Genomic DNA, 13,394 nt, shown 5'->3' with positions numbered 1-13,394 from the left:
GGCAGTTTCTTTAACATATATAAATTTTATAGGACGGCACAATTTTGTTGACGATGGCCTATCATTGATCTACATGACCTGCTGTTCTTCATTACTTAAAGACCCTCAAGTTTTAAAAGGACCATAGAAAATAAAAACAGATTTCCACTTTGCAGACTTGAAGTTTGAGAGTCACCTTCTTCATGTTCATCGTCGATATCCAGTGCTTCATTTTGGTCTTGTGCTGCATCCGGAGTTTCTTCTGGTGCATGTGGTTGTTTTCTCCCCCCTTTTCCTTTCTTCTTTTGTCCCATCGTGTCGGCTGCCAGAGGTTTACCTTTATCGCCTGGCGGGAGTTCATTAGAACATACATTTTTTGGAGGTACATACATGCATTCGCTGTGTCCTGAGCTACCGTCGCAGCCATATTTTACAGTTAAAACCACTTTCTTTAATTCTAAATGTGGGAGCGCTTCCACTGTTGTCCAGTCTGCTATTTTTATAAGCCTTACGGCAGTGTGATCTAATAAGTTTTGAAGAGGAATTCTGGCTCCTTCTAGACTCACTTCAATCCCTTCAGGATAGCAGCGATTTTTTGCTTCCACTATTTTGTTGTACGGAGGGTAAAAGTTTTTCAAATTATGTTCTATGGCCCCTTTTCGTAATGTGATGTAGCTATGCTTTGACAACTTACCATCCATCACCAATGCCAGGGCTTGGTCATCTGTGTATTGAGTCACTTCGGTTGACCTATCCATGCTTTGTTTGTATGCTCTTCTGATTTTTATAGGTCTCGTAGGCGAACCTTGCAACACATCTTTTTAACAAATCGGCGGCTGCTCGCTTTCCCTCGTCTCGTAGATAAGACATTGACAAAGTAGTCGCCTCTTCCACTGACACATCACCTTTCAATTTTTGTATTTTTCGCCTTTTCGAACGCTCACTACTTTCCTCGAAATTCTTTGAAGGTCTTCCAGGACACGCTGCAACGTTCGGTTTTATCTCGAATTTTGTTTCTAGCCACTCCGAATGTTTCACTAAAAATTTGTTTCTGCTGTGATCTGCTGCTTTCCAATATTTGTGTAGTGTTGCACAAAAGTTAGCTACTTTTGATGTTAAAAGTTCTTCGTCGATTACACCTGTGCTCAAATTTTGTATATAGGCGACAAGATAATCCCTTGTGGCTCTTGTAGCAGGCCCCTGTGGGTTAATTTGTTTCCTCCACTGCTCAAAAAGAGTCTTAAAAGTAATAACTTCTTCCATGATCAAATAAAAAAAAAAAGATTTATGTCACACAGTTTTAAACAATAATCATACAAAGTCGATTACATATAATTTTCCTCAACGGTTTTCACCTATAGCTGCATTATGTCCATTTATCTGACACCGGCGGCGCACGGCGGCAACGAAACCCACTTCATTGCACTTAATATTGACAAAACAATATGAAAATGTCGAAATCTTTTGGCAGTAATAGGCACTTTTTTTTTCTCAGTCTAATAATTACGAAATGTAAACAAAAACACTATGTGTTTACATCACTCGTCCATCCTTTAAAGCAACTTGACAAAAAAGCAAACTGATTACACAAATTATAAGCTTTAGGAACTTATTAACTAAAGAAAATCGCAAAAGGCTTACATTCGACTCGTAAACGACAAGCCACAGTCACAACAACTATGAAAATCATTACTAGGCGAACGCGTCATCCGTTGCTCTTTCTTTCAGCGACAGTGGCGCCATGCGGCGAAGAGAAGAAAACTTAAAAATGTACAGAATTATTCAGGTATATAATAAAGAAACACTGTAGCACAAATTGCGCCTAAGAATTGCGTTTCTATTTTTTCGTTTTTGGCCACCTAGAATTTGATTCTGGACCAGTGTGTAATGCCGTTAAGATCAAACATGAAAGCACTCTTAGCAGCAAAGACAACTTTGAAAGTGAAGTAGCGTTAAACCATACGTCAATATAAAAATGTACAAAACTCCCTCACCAGGTATCAAGAACACAAAAAAGAAAGAAATGCGCGGGGGGAGGGGGGAAAGTGTGTTGTTGACTATTGTAAATATTCATTTTTATGTCTGTGTTTGTAGTAATAAAGCAAATCGTTTTTACCCCAACTCAGGAGATCTGAAAGCATTACTATCAGGTGCAATAAACAGTGCACACAGTATACATACAAATATATTTATTTCTCTAGAAAGAACAAAGCGATTTTTACGAAACTTTTAGGGTTTATTAAATATAAATCAAGGTATACTTAGGTATAATTTCTATGTTACTATATTAAGGGGACAGGAGCTAGGGGAATAAAATATCTGAAAAAGGGAAATTTTTGAGGGAATTTCCCAAAAATCCCTCTGTTACGGGAAAACTGTACGTGATGGAGAGAAACCGAGTGCATATTCGAATTCAGCGCAAAAAGTTCCTTTAAGATCAGGTGATTTTTCTCATATAACAAACAAAAAGTTTAAATTTGTTAACTAGTGTAATTGTTAATACTATCTAAAGTTTATCTGAGTTAAGTACTGGAGAGTTGATCTAGGAATATGAAAAACAGCTACATAAAATTTACAGAGAAGAAATGGTAAATCGGTTATTCTTCGTGAAATTCATACAAACAAATCAAGTTTAATATGCTATTCTGACATGTTAAAAGCTGCATCTTGGTACTATTATAAGTAGAGGCATTAGACGTCAGACATTAGAGTATAAATGAGGCAATTTGTTGAAAGATGGCAGTTGCATGCGCCACTTAGGTTTTCAATTTTATAACAACGCATATTGGTGAGAAACAGGAGCTCTTACGTTTTGTGAAGAGGCCCGAAATGTTGCAATTGGGAACAAAGTGTCATAAATATAGGACGACCATAAAAATAAAGAAATCGAGAAACAGTGACATATTTAAATGTGAATATTGTAGTAATGGTGTGAATGAAACTGGGTACATGGAAGGTCATTTATCAGGGTACTAATTTAATTCTTCTACCACAACGTAAACATAAATAATTGCAGTATGATAAAGCAATTCACCTAACGTAAACTAGTGTTTTTAACGAAATTTTCGTTTTCACGCATACCCACGATCACTGACACGCCTGCTTCCTAACGCAACTGTTGCTATCACTTAGCCTCCGTGTTGCGCTTCTGCCTTGATTCAGTTAGGGTGCTGATTTGCTTTTAGCACACCACATTTTGGAAGATTTACAGTTAAAATTTAATACTTTGCATGAAAAAAGCAAGTTTTTGCAGGCGATAGAATTAAATACAGGGAAATATATCTGTATTTTAAATTTACAAATGTAGTGGTACTAAAATCATTACATGTGCTTTACGATAAAATAAAATAAATATTACGCGATAAAATAAGTTCGAGTGTATATGAAAAATGACTGAATAAGAGGTGCTGGTTTACTTTTGGCGCACCATATTTTGGAAGATTTGCAGGAAAAATTGAGTACTTTGCATGAAAAGACATACAGGAAGCCCATAAAGTCCTGCAGGAAAGTAAAACTCTATAACTTGGAAACTGCGTAATGCATTAACAAATACTGTTTGGTGTACTTACAGAAAGATTCAAAGTTTTGTTTCAGCTAGTTAAGGTACATCGCCAAACCTCCAATTGTGCACCATTCACGTCCAAACATTCTAGCAGTCTTTATGGGAAACCAAGAATTGCGTGTTGGCGGTGCTCGTCTGGAATGTTCAAAATACATGTTATTTTGTTCTTGAGATCGTGCAGATCAGCTGGATTCTGCAAATACACCTTGGTCTTCCCGTGTCCCCACAGCCAGTAATCACAAGGTGAAAAATCTGGTGATCTTGCAAGCCAAGGTGTGGATCCTCTTCGGCCAATCCATCTCTCCTTATATTCTTCGTTAGGATACTGTCGAACTTGAAGGGCATAGTGCGGCGGTGCCCCATCCTGTTGCATGTGGATCTCATTAAGGATGCCTAACCTAGTAAGTTCTGGCAAAAGGAATGTCTGTGGCATATTCAGATAATTGTTACCATTTACCGCCTCTTCCTCGAAGAAAAAAGGGCTGATAATGTGGTCTATTAAAACAGCACACCACACATTGAATTTGGGACCATCCCGCTTGTGCTCCTCGAATTCACGTGGATTTTCCACCCCCCAAATTCGGCAGTTGTGCCTGTTCACTTTTTCCGACATGAAATGTGGCTTCATCTGAAAACAGAAATCGAGATAGAAGGTCACAATCTTCTTGTAAGCGGAGTCACACTCTTCCTCTATCAGCTCGTGCACAAATTTTAACTTATAGGGACGGACCTTCAAATTCTTGTGTACCATCTTGTGTAACGTTGACTTCGGTATTCCCAGTTCCAATGACCTACGTTTAAGCGACTTCATTGGACTCCTGGCCATCCACTGCGTGGTAAATATGACACACTTGCCGTTTCTTTGAACTTCTCGTACCACATCTTGATACTTGTTTCTGCTGGGGGTATTTTCCCATACGTTGTTTGGAACTTTCTCCGCACTGACACGCAAGATTTTAATACCGCAAACCACGCCGTCTTAAGTCACGTGATTACCAGAACAAACGTCATCGAGCGCTATGGTCAGAACAAAACTTTAAACTTCCCTTCTTCCAACCCCAAAAATTCATACACTTAAACGTGACGGTTTCCAAGTTATAGAGTTTTACTTTCCTGCAGGATTTTATAAACACCCTGTATCAAATTTCTGCAAGCGATAGAATTAAACACAAAATAATACAACAGTATTTTAGTGTCAATAGTGTAAAATCATTATAACTGTTTTACGACAGACAAAATGAATCAGCGCATATGATAGATGACTATTAGATACTATCTTCTACCGGCGGTGTATTTCTGCACAACGAATAGAAGCTACATTTTATGTTTACAAATGAAGCGATACTAGTATGAAACCATGACAAGTGCCATTGAAACTCATATCAGTGCCGAAATTTATTTACTCTTACTACCCTTGCTTACGCGTATACCCACCGTCGCTGAGGCACCTACACCGTTCGGCCGTACCCCCTGAATTACGCTCGGGCCCCATCTTCGCCCTACTCTGACTCGGTTAGACAGCAGTCGTGGTTTTGGTGGTTTGTGTTTTCACACTATAGTTTTTGTGCCATACATCCAGATCCCATATTTATACGCAAATTGTAAAATTGTAACTCTTCAACAATTACTTCTGATAGCTGAAAATTTTATCTATGTCAAGTGAGATATTTTCATGTCGCCCAGGGCAAATCATTTAAGAGACAATAATAAGGAAATTAGTTAAAGAATTATAATTTTCCAACAATTATTTCGAGTGGTGCGCCGAAAGTAAATATTTTAAGTAATAAGATAATAATTGTTCCAATTCACAAGAAAGGCGACAAAACTGACTGTAATAATTATCGAGGCATCTCTCTTCTGTCAACATCCTATAAAATTCTTTCAAATATTCTATTAGCAAGACTGACCCCATACGCAGATGAAATTATTGGAGATTATCAATGCGGATTTAGACGGAATCGATCAACTATCGACCAAATATTTACCAGTCGCCAAATACTCGAAAAAAAGTGGGAATACAATACCCCGGTACATCAACTATTTATTGATTTTAGAAAGGCGTACGACTCGGTTAGGAGAGAAACATTATACAACGTCCTTACAGAACTTGGAATACCGAGAAAGCTAATTAGATTAATTAAGATATGTTTAAATGAATCCCAAAGTAAAGCACGGGTAGGAAAATTTTTGTCCACGAGCTTTCACGTCGAAAATGGCCTGAAACAAGGAGATGCGTTGTCCCCATTATTATTTAACTTTGTTCTGGAATACGCTATAAGGAAAATCAAAGATAGCAACCAGCGCCTAGAATTGAACGGTATTCACCAGGTTATGGTATATGCTGATGACGTAAATTTAATAGATGATGATAGGAGAACAATAGAAATAAATGCAGAGATCTTATTAAACGCTTGCAGGGACATGGGTTTAGAAGTAAATGCAGATAAAACTAAATACATGGAAGTGCGTCGGGACCGGAATACAGCAAACTATGGATGCGTTAAAATATTAAATAATACTTTTGATCAAGTGGATAGTTTCAAATACCTAGGATCAATATTAACAGACGAAAATCATATTCACGGAGAAATTAAATGTCGACTAAAAGCAGGGAATTCGTGTTACTATTCGGTTCAAAATCTCTTGTCGTCGCGAATTCTGTCGAGAAATTTGAAGCTTAAAATATACAAAACGGTAATCATGCCCGTTGTTCTCTATGGCTGCGAAACATGGTCACTTACTCTGAGGGAAGAACATAGACTGAAAGTATTTGAGAACAAGATCCTGAAACGAATGTTCGGACCCAAGAGGAACGGGAATGGGGAATGGCGGAAACTTCATAACGAGGAACTACATAATTTATATGGTTTACCCAACATTGTTAGGATCGTGAAGTCTAGGAGGCTTAGGTGGGCGGGTCATGTAGCTAAGTAGAAACGCTTTCAAAGTCTTGACAGGAAGACCAATCGGAAAACGACCATTAGGAAGACCTAGGCGCAGATGGGAGGACAATATTAAGATGGATCTCGCAGAGATTAGAATACAAAGTAGAAACTGGATGCAGTTAGCTAAGGATAGAAGTCAGTGGAGAGCTTTTGTGAACGCGGCATTGAACCTCCGGGTTCCATAGGCCATAGAGTTAAGTTAGTTAGATAATAATAATCTGAACAGTGTAAAGAAGTTGATTTTATATTTACAAGTGGAGCGCTATTAGTATGAAACTATTACAAGTGCTATTAAAACCCGCATCATTGCCAAAATCCACATGTTTTCACTAGCCTCGCTGACGCGTATACCTACTGTCGGTAACGCACCTGCTCCCTACGGATGTACCCGGCGCTACATTTTACCCTACTCTGACTCAGATAGCATTCGTGTTTTGTGGCCACCTAGCAGAGATCTTTTTTTTCACTAGTTTTTATATTATATACCTATTAATACGCAAATCGTGAAAAAAATATTCTTTTACCATTACTTTTAATGGCCCGTCCTATTTTACCTATAAATTTCCTATTAGACTGAACTGTGCTCGAGTGAACCCGTTCTGGTAAATGTTTAGCAGATGGAGTCCAGAAGTACGTTAAAAAAAAAAGAAAGAAAAAAGAAAAGAAAAATACAAAATTTACGGGAGAAATGGAAGATGCAAATGCTTAGACTTAACATAACCTAACCAAATCTAACCTAAGCGAAACTAAACGAACTTAAACTAACGTAATATCAATAAGCGAAATTCTATCATATTTTCTAAAATTATGACGTACCCCTACGCTATGATCTAATATAAAAGTAACCTAACCTATCCTACTGTGAACAGAAACTATCGAAATTATAACTTTAAAAAAAAAAAAAAAGTGGACCCATTCTGCTAAACACTGTTGCATATGGAATATTGGGAGCAGTTTTACTATACAGATCCATAGATTGTAAAATGTACAGGAAATTTGAGCATCTTTGATTTGCCCATCATATGTCAACAGAACCCAACCAACCCCCGCGAGTCTTTTATCCAGTTCCTAGTATTAGCACTACTTATACTATGGATCCGTATAATAAAACTACACGGAATATTGTACATAAATTATATTCAGATATTTTTTCCCTGTAAATTTCCTAGTATAGTTCCGTAAACTGGGATAATAATAAATGGAGGTTATAGTTAAGGAGCCGTACTTCCCATTTAGGGAAGGACGAGAAACACCATACTTTCAGGAATTATTCAATGACTATCTAGGATGTTAAAAAGTAGGTAATAGATTGAGTTCTTGCCCTTGTACTTAGGGTGTTTAGGTAGTGCAACAGTAAGATGTATCCTCGTGCACGGGAGATGAGAAGTAGCTGTTCTTAACTATTACCTAAATGGATGTTACCTTTGTAGAATTTTAGCTTTTTAAAAATGTTTTAAGAGTGATGAAGCTCTCGTAAACTACAACCCAAAAAGTTACTTGAAACACACATACAACATAAAATCTTTAGGAAATTATACTCTGGAGTTGTCTCCTTATACAACAGACGAAATAGTGCAGCTGTGTGTACCACTTGCTCTTCTTCTTCCTTATCCAATATTTACGTACATATCTTAAAACTTCTTCTTCTTCTACATATTTTCTCAGTCGTACAGAACAAATATTTATCAACAGGGTCAGGAGGTTTCGGTGTATGGATGTTTGGCTAAGCACCGAAGGGTGTTTCTATATATAAGGTTTAGCGAATATATGAAATGTTCTTCCTTTATTGTTATCTGAAATCTTGTTATTCCTTTACCATGGGAACTGTAGTCTTGCAAAACTACGGCACCACGTCGGAAGAAATTAGTATTCCGTGCTGGTCCGAAGTATCTTAAGAAGCAGTTAAGTTATTGTTTGTGTGAGCGTAAGAGTGTAAATTCTTTTGTACTTCTTTAAGAAAACTACTAAACAATGCCACTGTGCCTTGTGCCGGGTTGTAAATTCGAATATAGCGGGAAGTTGCCATTTACACTACTCAAGGACAAGAATGAATTTCGCAATTGGGTTAAAACTATTCAAAGACAGGCTGTTGTCGCGAAAAAGCAGTATTTGTGATTTTTTTTTTTTTTTTTTGGCTCAGGCCCGTCTTTCAGATCCGGTATCTGAAAAATTAAACCGGAACGGGTTATCATCATTGCCATTTTTTTTCTTTTCTTTATTCATTATCCATTATATTTCTGGAAAAGGGAAAAGGAAAAGGGAAAAAGGAAAACAACCACAGCACACAACACACACACACAAAAAAAGAAAACAACAAACAAAAAACAATAATTTCCCTAAGTGCTCATTTGCATGTCCCTTAACTGCCTACCTTAGTTCCTAATTGTTTCCTATTCCTATCTTAATAGTTTATCAAAATTTATTAATGTTTATTATTTACTAAACTATCTTACCTAATTAAGCCTAGCCTAACATGACTGTTATTTTTGCTAGTGTTTAAATATTCTATGGTTTTATTTATTAATATTTTTAAAATTTTTTTTTAGATTGTTTATGCATATTTAGTTTTTTCTTTATTTATTTGTTGTTTCGCATTTATTTATTTATTTACAATATTAGTTATTTTTATTTAGTTTCCATTTCATTTCCTTCTTTTGTGTACTAGTTCTCCATATTTATACTTCTTCCATTAATTATGTTATTATATATTATTTATTCATTTTGTTATTTATTTATTATTTATTTGTTTTGGTCTCCTCTTCTTTCTTCGGTTTCTCCCTGTATGATTTTTGGTTAATCCCTGTATGGTTTTGGGCTTCTCTCCTGTGTTTCACTAGAAAATGCACTAATTTACTAATCAATTTTCACTTGGTTTTTCCCTGTGTGTCTTTTCTAGTTTCACCGTAAACACTGATTAACACTAGAATAACAACACTAAGCACTACCACTGGCTACAATCACATACATTTTTGCACATATTCACTCTTCTCACTATTTCAACACATTCCAATATAGTTATAATCATAGACGATTTCCCTATGGCTACATTAGTTTTAGCTGATCCTAGTGGTTTATGCTTGTCCAATGGAGGAGTGTTCTCAGTCGAGTATCCTTGTCGAGTAATCTCAGTGATACAGGTTTGAGGTCCAGGGCCCACTCAGAGCACTTAGTGTAGGCCCTGGTCCGTTGTGTCCTACCACCTATATCCGAACTGAGATCCGCACACCGGCTAACCTTTCCAGTCTGAGATACTCCTGCCATCCAGTCCCTAGCGGGGTAACAGTTCCTGTAGCACACACGCGCACACACAAGAAACACCTAGTATGAACACAAACACTCACACACACGCATCCAGCGCATTCGAAGTTCCGATCCAGGTTTAGCCCGGGAATGCACTGGCTCATCCACTCTTCCCCGGGGAGCACGGAATTCCGGTGCCTTCCAGAAGGTGCCTTCGGTCCTGGGGAGGGGTCCACTTTCTCCAACACGCATCCATCTCACTTTATCCATATTTGATTCCTACTTGTTTCCATTGTAATAATTTTTTCTCCTAATTTCTGAGTATGCTTGTGTGATTTTGCTTAATATTTTGCAATCCCTTTCGCTGCTGATTATCTGTTCCAGCGTTTTTGTTCTTATACTATCTCTTTCTTGTAACTCATCTTCCAACACTGGGCACCAAAGAACATGATGTTCAGGTGATCCTAGTTCTCCGCATTCACAGAACGGGTTGTCTTTTACTGTGATCTTGTGTAGGTAAGTTTCGTAGGGTCCGTGTCCACTGAGGAAGTGTATCAATCCTGATGCTGGGTCAAGGTATTTTAATTCTCTTCTCATCTCCACTGTTGGTATTATATTGAATAACCTCCTAGATTTAGTCGAGGTCCTCCATTCTTGATCCCACATGTTTTCAATGGCTACCTCGATGTCATTCTTGGTTGTGGCCTCCTTGCCAATTAACTCTTTTATTTTTTCTTGATTATTTTTCTTTAGCCAATAATTGCATGCTCTTTGTACGACTATGAGATTCAAAGGTTTAACGTTTAGCAGTATACATAAAGCGTTGTTTGATGTAGTGTTGAAAGCTCCGCATAACCTTATAAGTAAGTTCCTCTGAGGTCTGTTTATACTTTCTTTTATCCTTTTATTGTTAATAATTCTATGTGCCCATACACTTGCTGCATAAGTCATCGTCGCACAAAGTAAAGTTTCATGATATAATTTGAGTGTTTGGATGGGTAATTTATAAGTATTCATGCCAATTGTGAGTAATTTATTTGTCACTCTATTTCCACGTTCAATAATATATTCAATATGCTTTCCAAAGTTTAGTCTGTCATCAATATTGACCCCCAAATACTTAAACTCTGTTACTCTTTCTATTTTCTGATCTTCGATCTTAATTAGTGGATCTCTCTGCAGTTTTGTTCCGAATAACATGTATTTAGTTTTCCTATTTGATAATTTTAGTTTGCAGCCAGTACACCAATTTTGTAATTCGTTTAGTGTTTGGTTTGTCTTCACCTCTAATTCTCTTCTAGAATTTGCTGATACTATTATGGCGATATCATCGGCGAAAGCTATTATTTTGTCTATTTGTTCGCTATTATTCATTTTATGAAGGCAAGGTTGCAACTGTATGTCCCACATGAGTGGTCCCAAAATTGAGCCTTGTGGACATCCTTTTTCGTTATTCACAGTTATATCCCCTTGTTCTAGTTGTATTAATATTCGTCTATTACAGAAGTAGCTTTTGATTACATTTATTAGGTATTGTGGAAGCTCTATACTTTTTAAATTATCTATTAGCGATGGTATCCAAAGATTATCAAAGGCACCCTCTATGTCTACAAATAGCGCTAGGGCATATTTCCTCTGGAAGCTACTTGTCTGCAATTGTTCTTTAAAAGCATTTAGCGCGTCCTCTGTTGATTTGCCTGCCCTAAATCCAAACTGCAGTTCGTCGTCTTTTACGTTCCTATATTTGTTTATTCTGTTGGCTATTATTTTTTCAAACATTTTACTAATGTTTTTTAGCAAGCAGATTGGTCTGTATGCTCCTATATCCACTGGGTCCTTGTCTGTACTTTTTAACAGTATAATCAACTTAGAAATTTTCCAGCTATCAGGGAATTCTTGTCTTTTCAGTAGTATATTAAAGGGTCTTGACAGATATGGAGTCCAAACATCTTTATTTCGTTTATAAATGTCGTTCGTTATACCATCTAATCCCGGCGATTTTCCAGACTTTAATTTCTTGATAATCATTCCTATTTCTTCGTTAGTGACCAGGTCTGTCTCCGGAATTTCCTCTGCTAGTTCTGTTTCTTCATATTTCCTTCGTAGTTGTTGTTGTTCCTCAGTTTCGTTTTCTTTTAAATCTTTCGGAAAAAACTTTTGTGTTAGTTTGTCCAGTGTTTCTTTCCTTGTGTTAGTGAATGATCCATCCGCATTTCTAACAGTACATAATATCACCGGGTTTATTTTTTGCATAATCAGTTTGTATGGCAAGCCCCATGGATCAAATTGTATGTTTCTAGCTAGGAAAAGATCCCAGCTATGTTTCTTTGCTTCCAAAATCTCTGCTTGATATTCTTCTTTAGCTCTTCTGTACTCCTGGAGTCTCATCTGCTTTAGCTGTGGTACCCACGTCGCTTGGTAACTTTTCCTCTTTGCTCTTACTATTCTTCTCATTCTTTCCAGTTTGGGATTCCAGAAGTCCCCGTAACCTACTCTCTGTATCTGTTTGGGAGCTGATGCTCTTATTGCTAACACTGTTGCTTCTTCAATTCTTGTCACCATCGTGTCGGTTTCTTCCGTTATTTCTAATTGCGGGAGTATCAATTTTTCTTTTAAAATTTTCCAATTAATCTTCTTTGTATTCAGTTTTTCGCTAGTTGTTCTTTGTTTCTCCATAATTAAATTGAAGGATAAAACTTCATGGTCGCTATTCGTTAGTTTATCATGCACTACCCAGTTGTTGATCCTTCCCATTAAATTTGGCGTACCTACTGTTAAGTCAATATACGATTCACCCATGGGTCCCACAAATGTTGGTTTGTTTCCTGAGTTTATAATTAGGAGTCCATTTTGCGCAATAAAATCTCCCATCTCTTCTCCCCTTGTATCTGTATATGGAGATCCCCAAGCTACGTTTTTTGCATTGGCATCCATGACCATTATTATCTTCTTATCGGGGTTTTGCCAAATTATCTGTTGCAATTTTGTAATAAACTGGTTTATCTCTTTACTGTATTGAAAATATGAGTTTACTAGCCAAATCTTTTCTGATCCCAGTGTGATCTCTGTGCAGACCGTCCATTTGTCGCAGTATTGCGACAATTTTAGAACTTCCAGATTCCTGTTCATAATTACTGTTATTGCTAAAGGTTCCTGGCCTCCATATATTATTTTCGCCGTTGCAGGGAAGGTGGTTAATTTGTTTCTATAGGTATAGGGTTCTTGAATTGCAACTATATCTATATCGTTAGTTTCCGCGTATCTTCGTAGTTCCATTGTACCTAGCTTCGAACGTTGCGAATTATTCTGTGCAATTTTTATTGTTGTTAGTATACTATGCATGTTTTGTGTAAACGTAAGCATCCATACCCGATCTGCTATAGTCTAAACATATTCTTCCGTGCGCATTTACCATTTGTTTGTAGACATTTTCAAGTTCCCAATGGATACCCCTTCTTTCATATATTTCATTAATCAAATCAATCAGTTCCCACCCATTTGCTGGTAGATCATAAGTTCTAAGTTCAATTCTATCTACTTCTTCCAGAACTGGATATGTGATTGTTCTTCCCTTATCATGTAGATCTCTGATTACTTGACGGAATGCTACACTTAGTATATTTTTATCCTCCAGTTTTGCCAATCTGTATAGGTGGTTCATGTTTTCA

General features: G+C 37.1%; 1 protein-coding gene across 3 annotated transcripts in view; it reads right to left on the bottom strand.

Moving 5' to 3' along the window:
- Positions 1-8,152, bottom strand: part of Vps52 (vacuolar protein sorting 52) — an 87,016-nt gene extending 78,864 nt beyond the window's left edge. Inside the window, exon 1 of one of the 3 annotated variants that reach the window (XM_081743506.1) lies at positions 7,999-8,152. The gene's annotated coding sequence lies outside the window, so the exon portion shown is untranslated. Of the gene's footprint in view, positions 1-7,893 lie in introns of all 3 variants that reach the window. The other 2 variants (XM_081743513.1, XM_081743499.1) reach the window with 2 other exon arrangements.
- Between the last annotated feature and the right edge of the window lie 5,242 nt (positions 8,153-13,394).

Source organism: Thermobia domestica, chromosome 2 (genome assembly GCF_964235325.1).
Source record: "Thermobia domestica chromosome 2, izTheDome1.hap1.1, whole genome shotgun sequence".
Classification (NCBI taxonomy): domain Eukaryota; kingdom Metazoa; phylum Arthropoda; class Insecta; order Zygentoma; family Lepismatidae; genus Thermobia; species Thermobia domestica.
The sequence above is the reverse complement of the archived record's forward strand: the minus strand, read 5'-3'. Positions and strand labels throughout refer to the sequence as shown.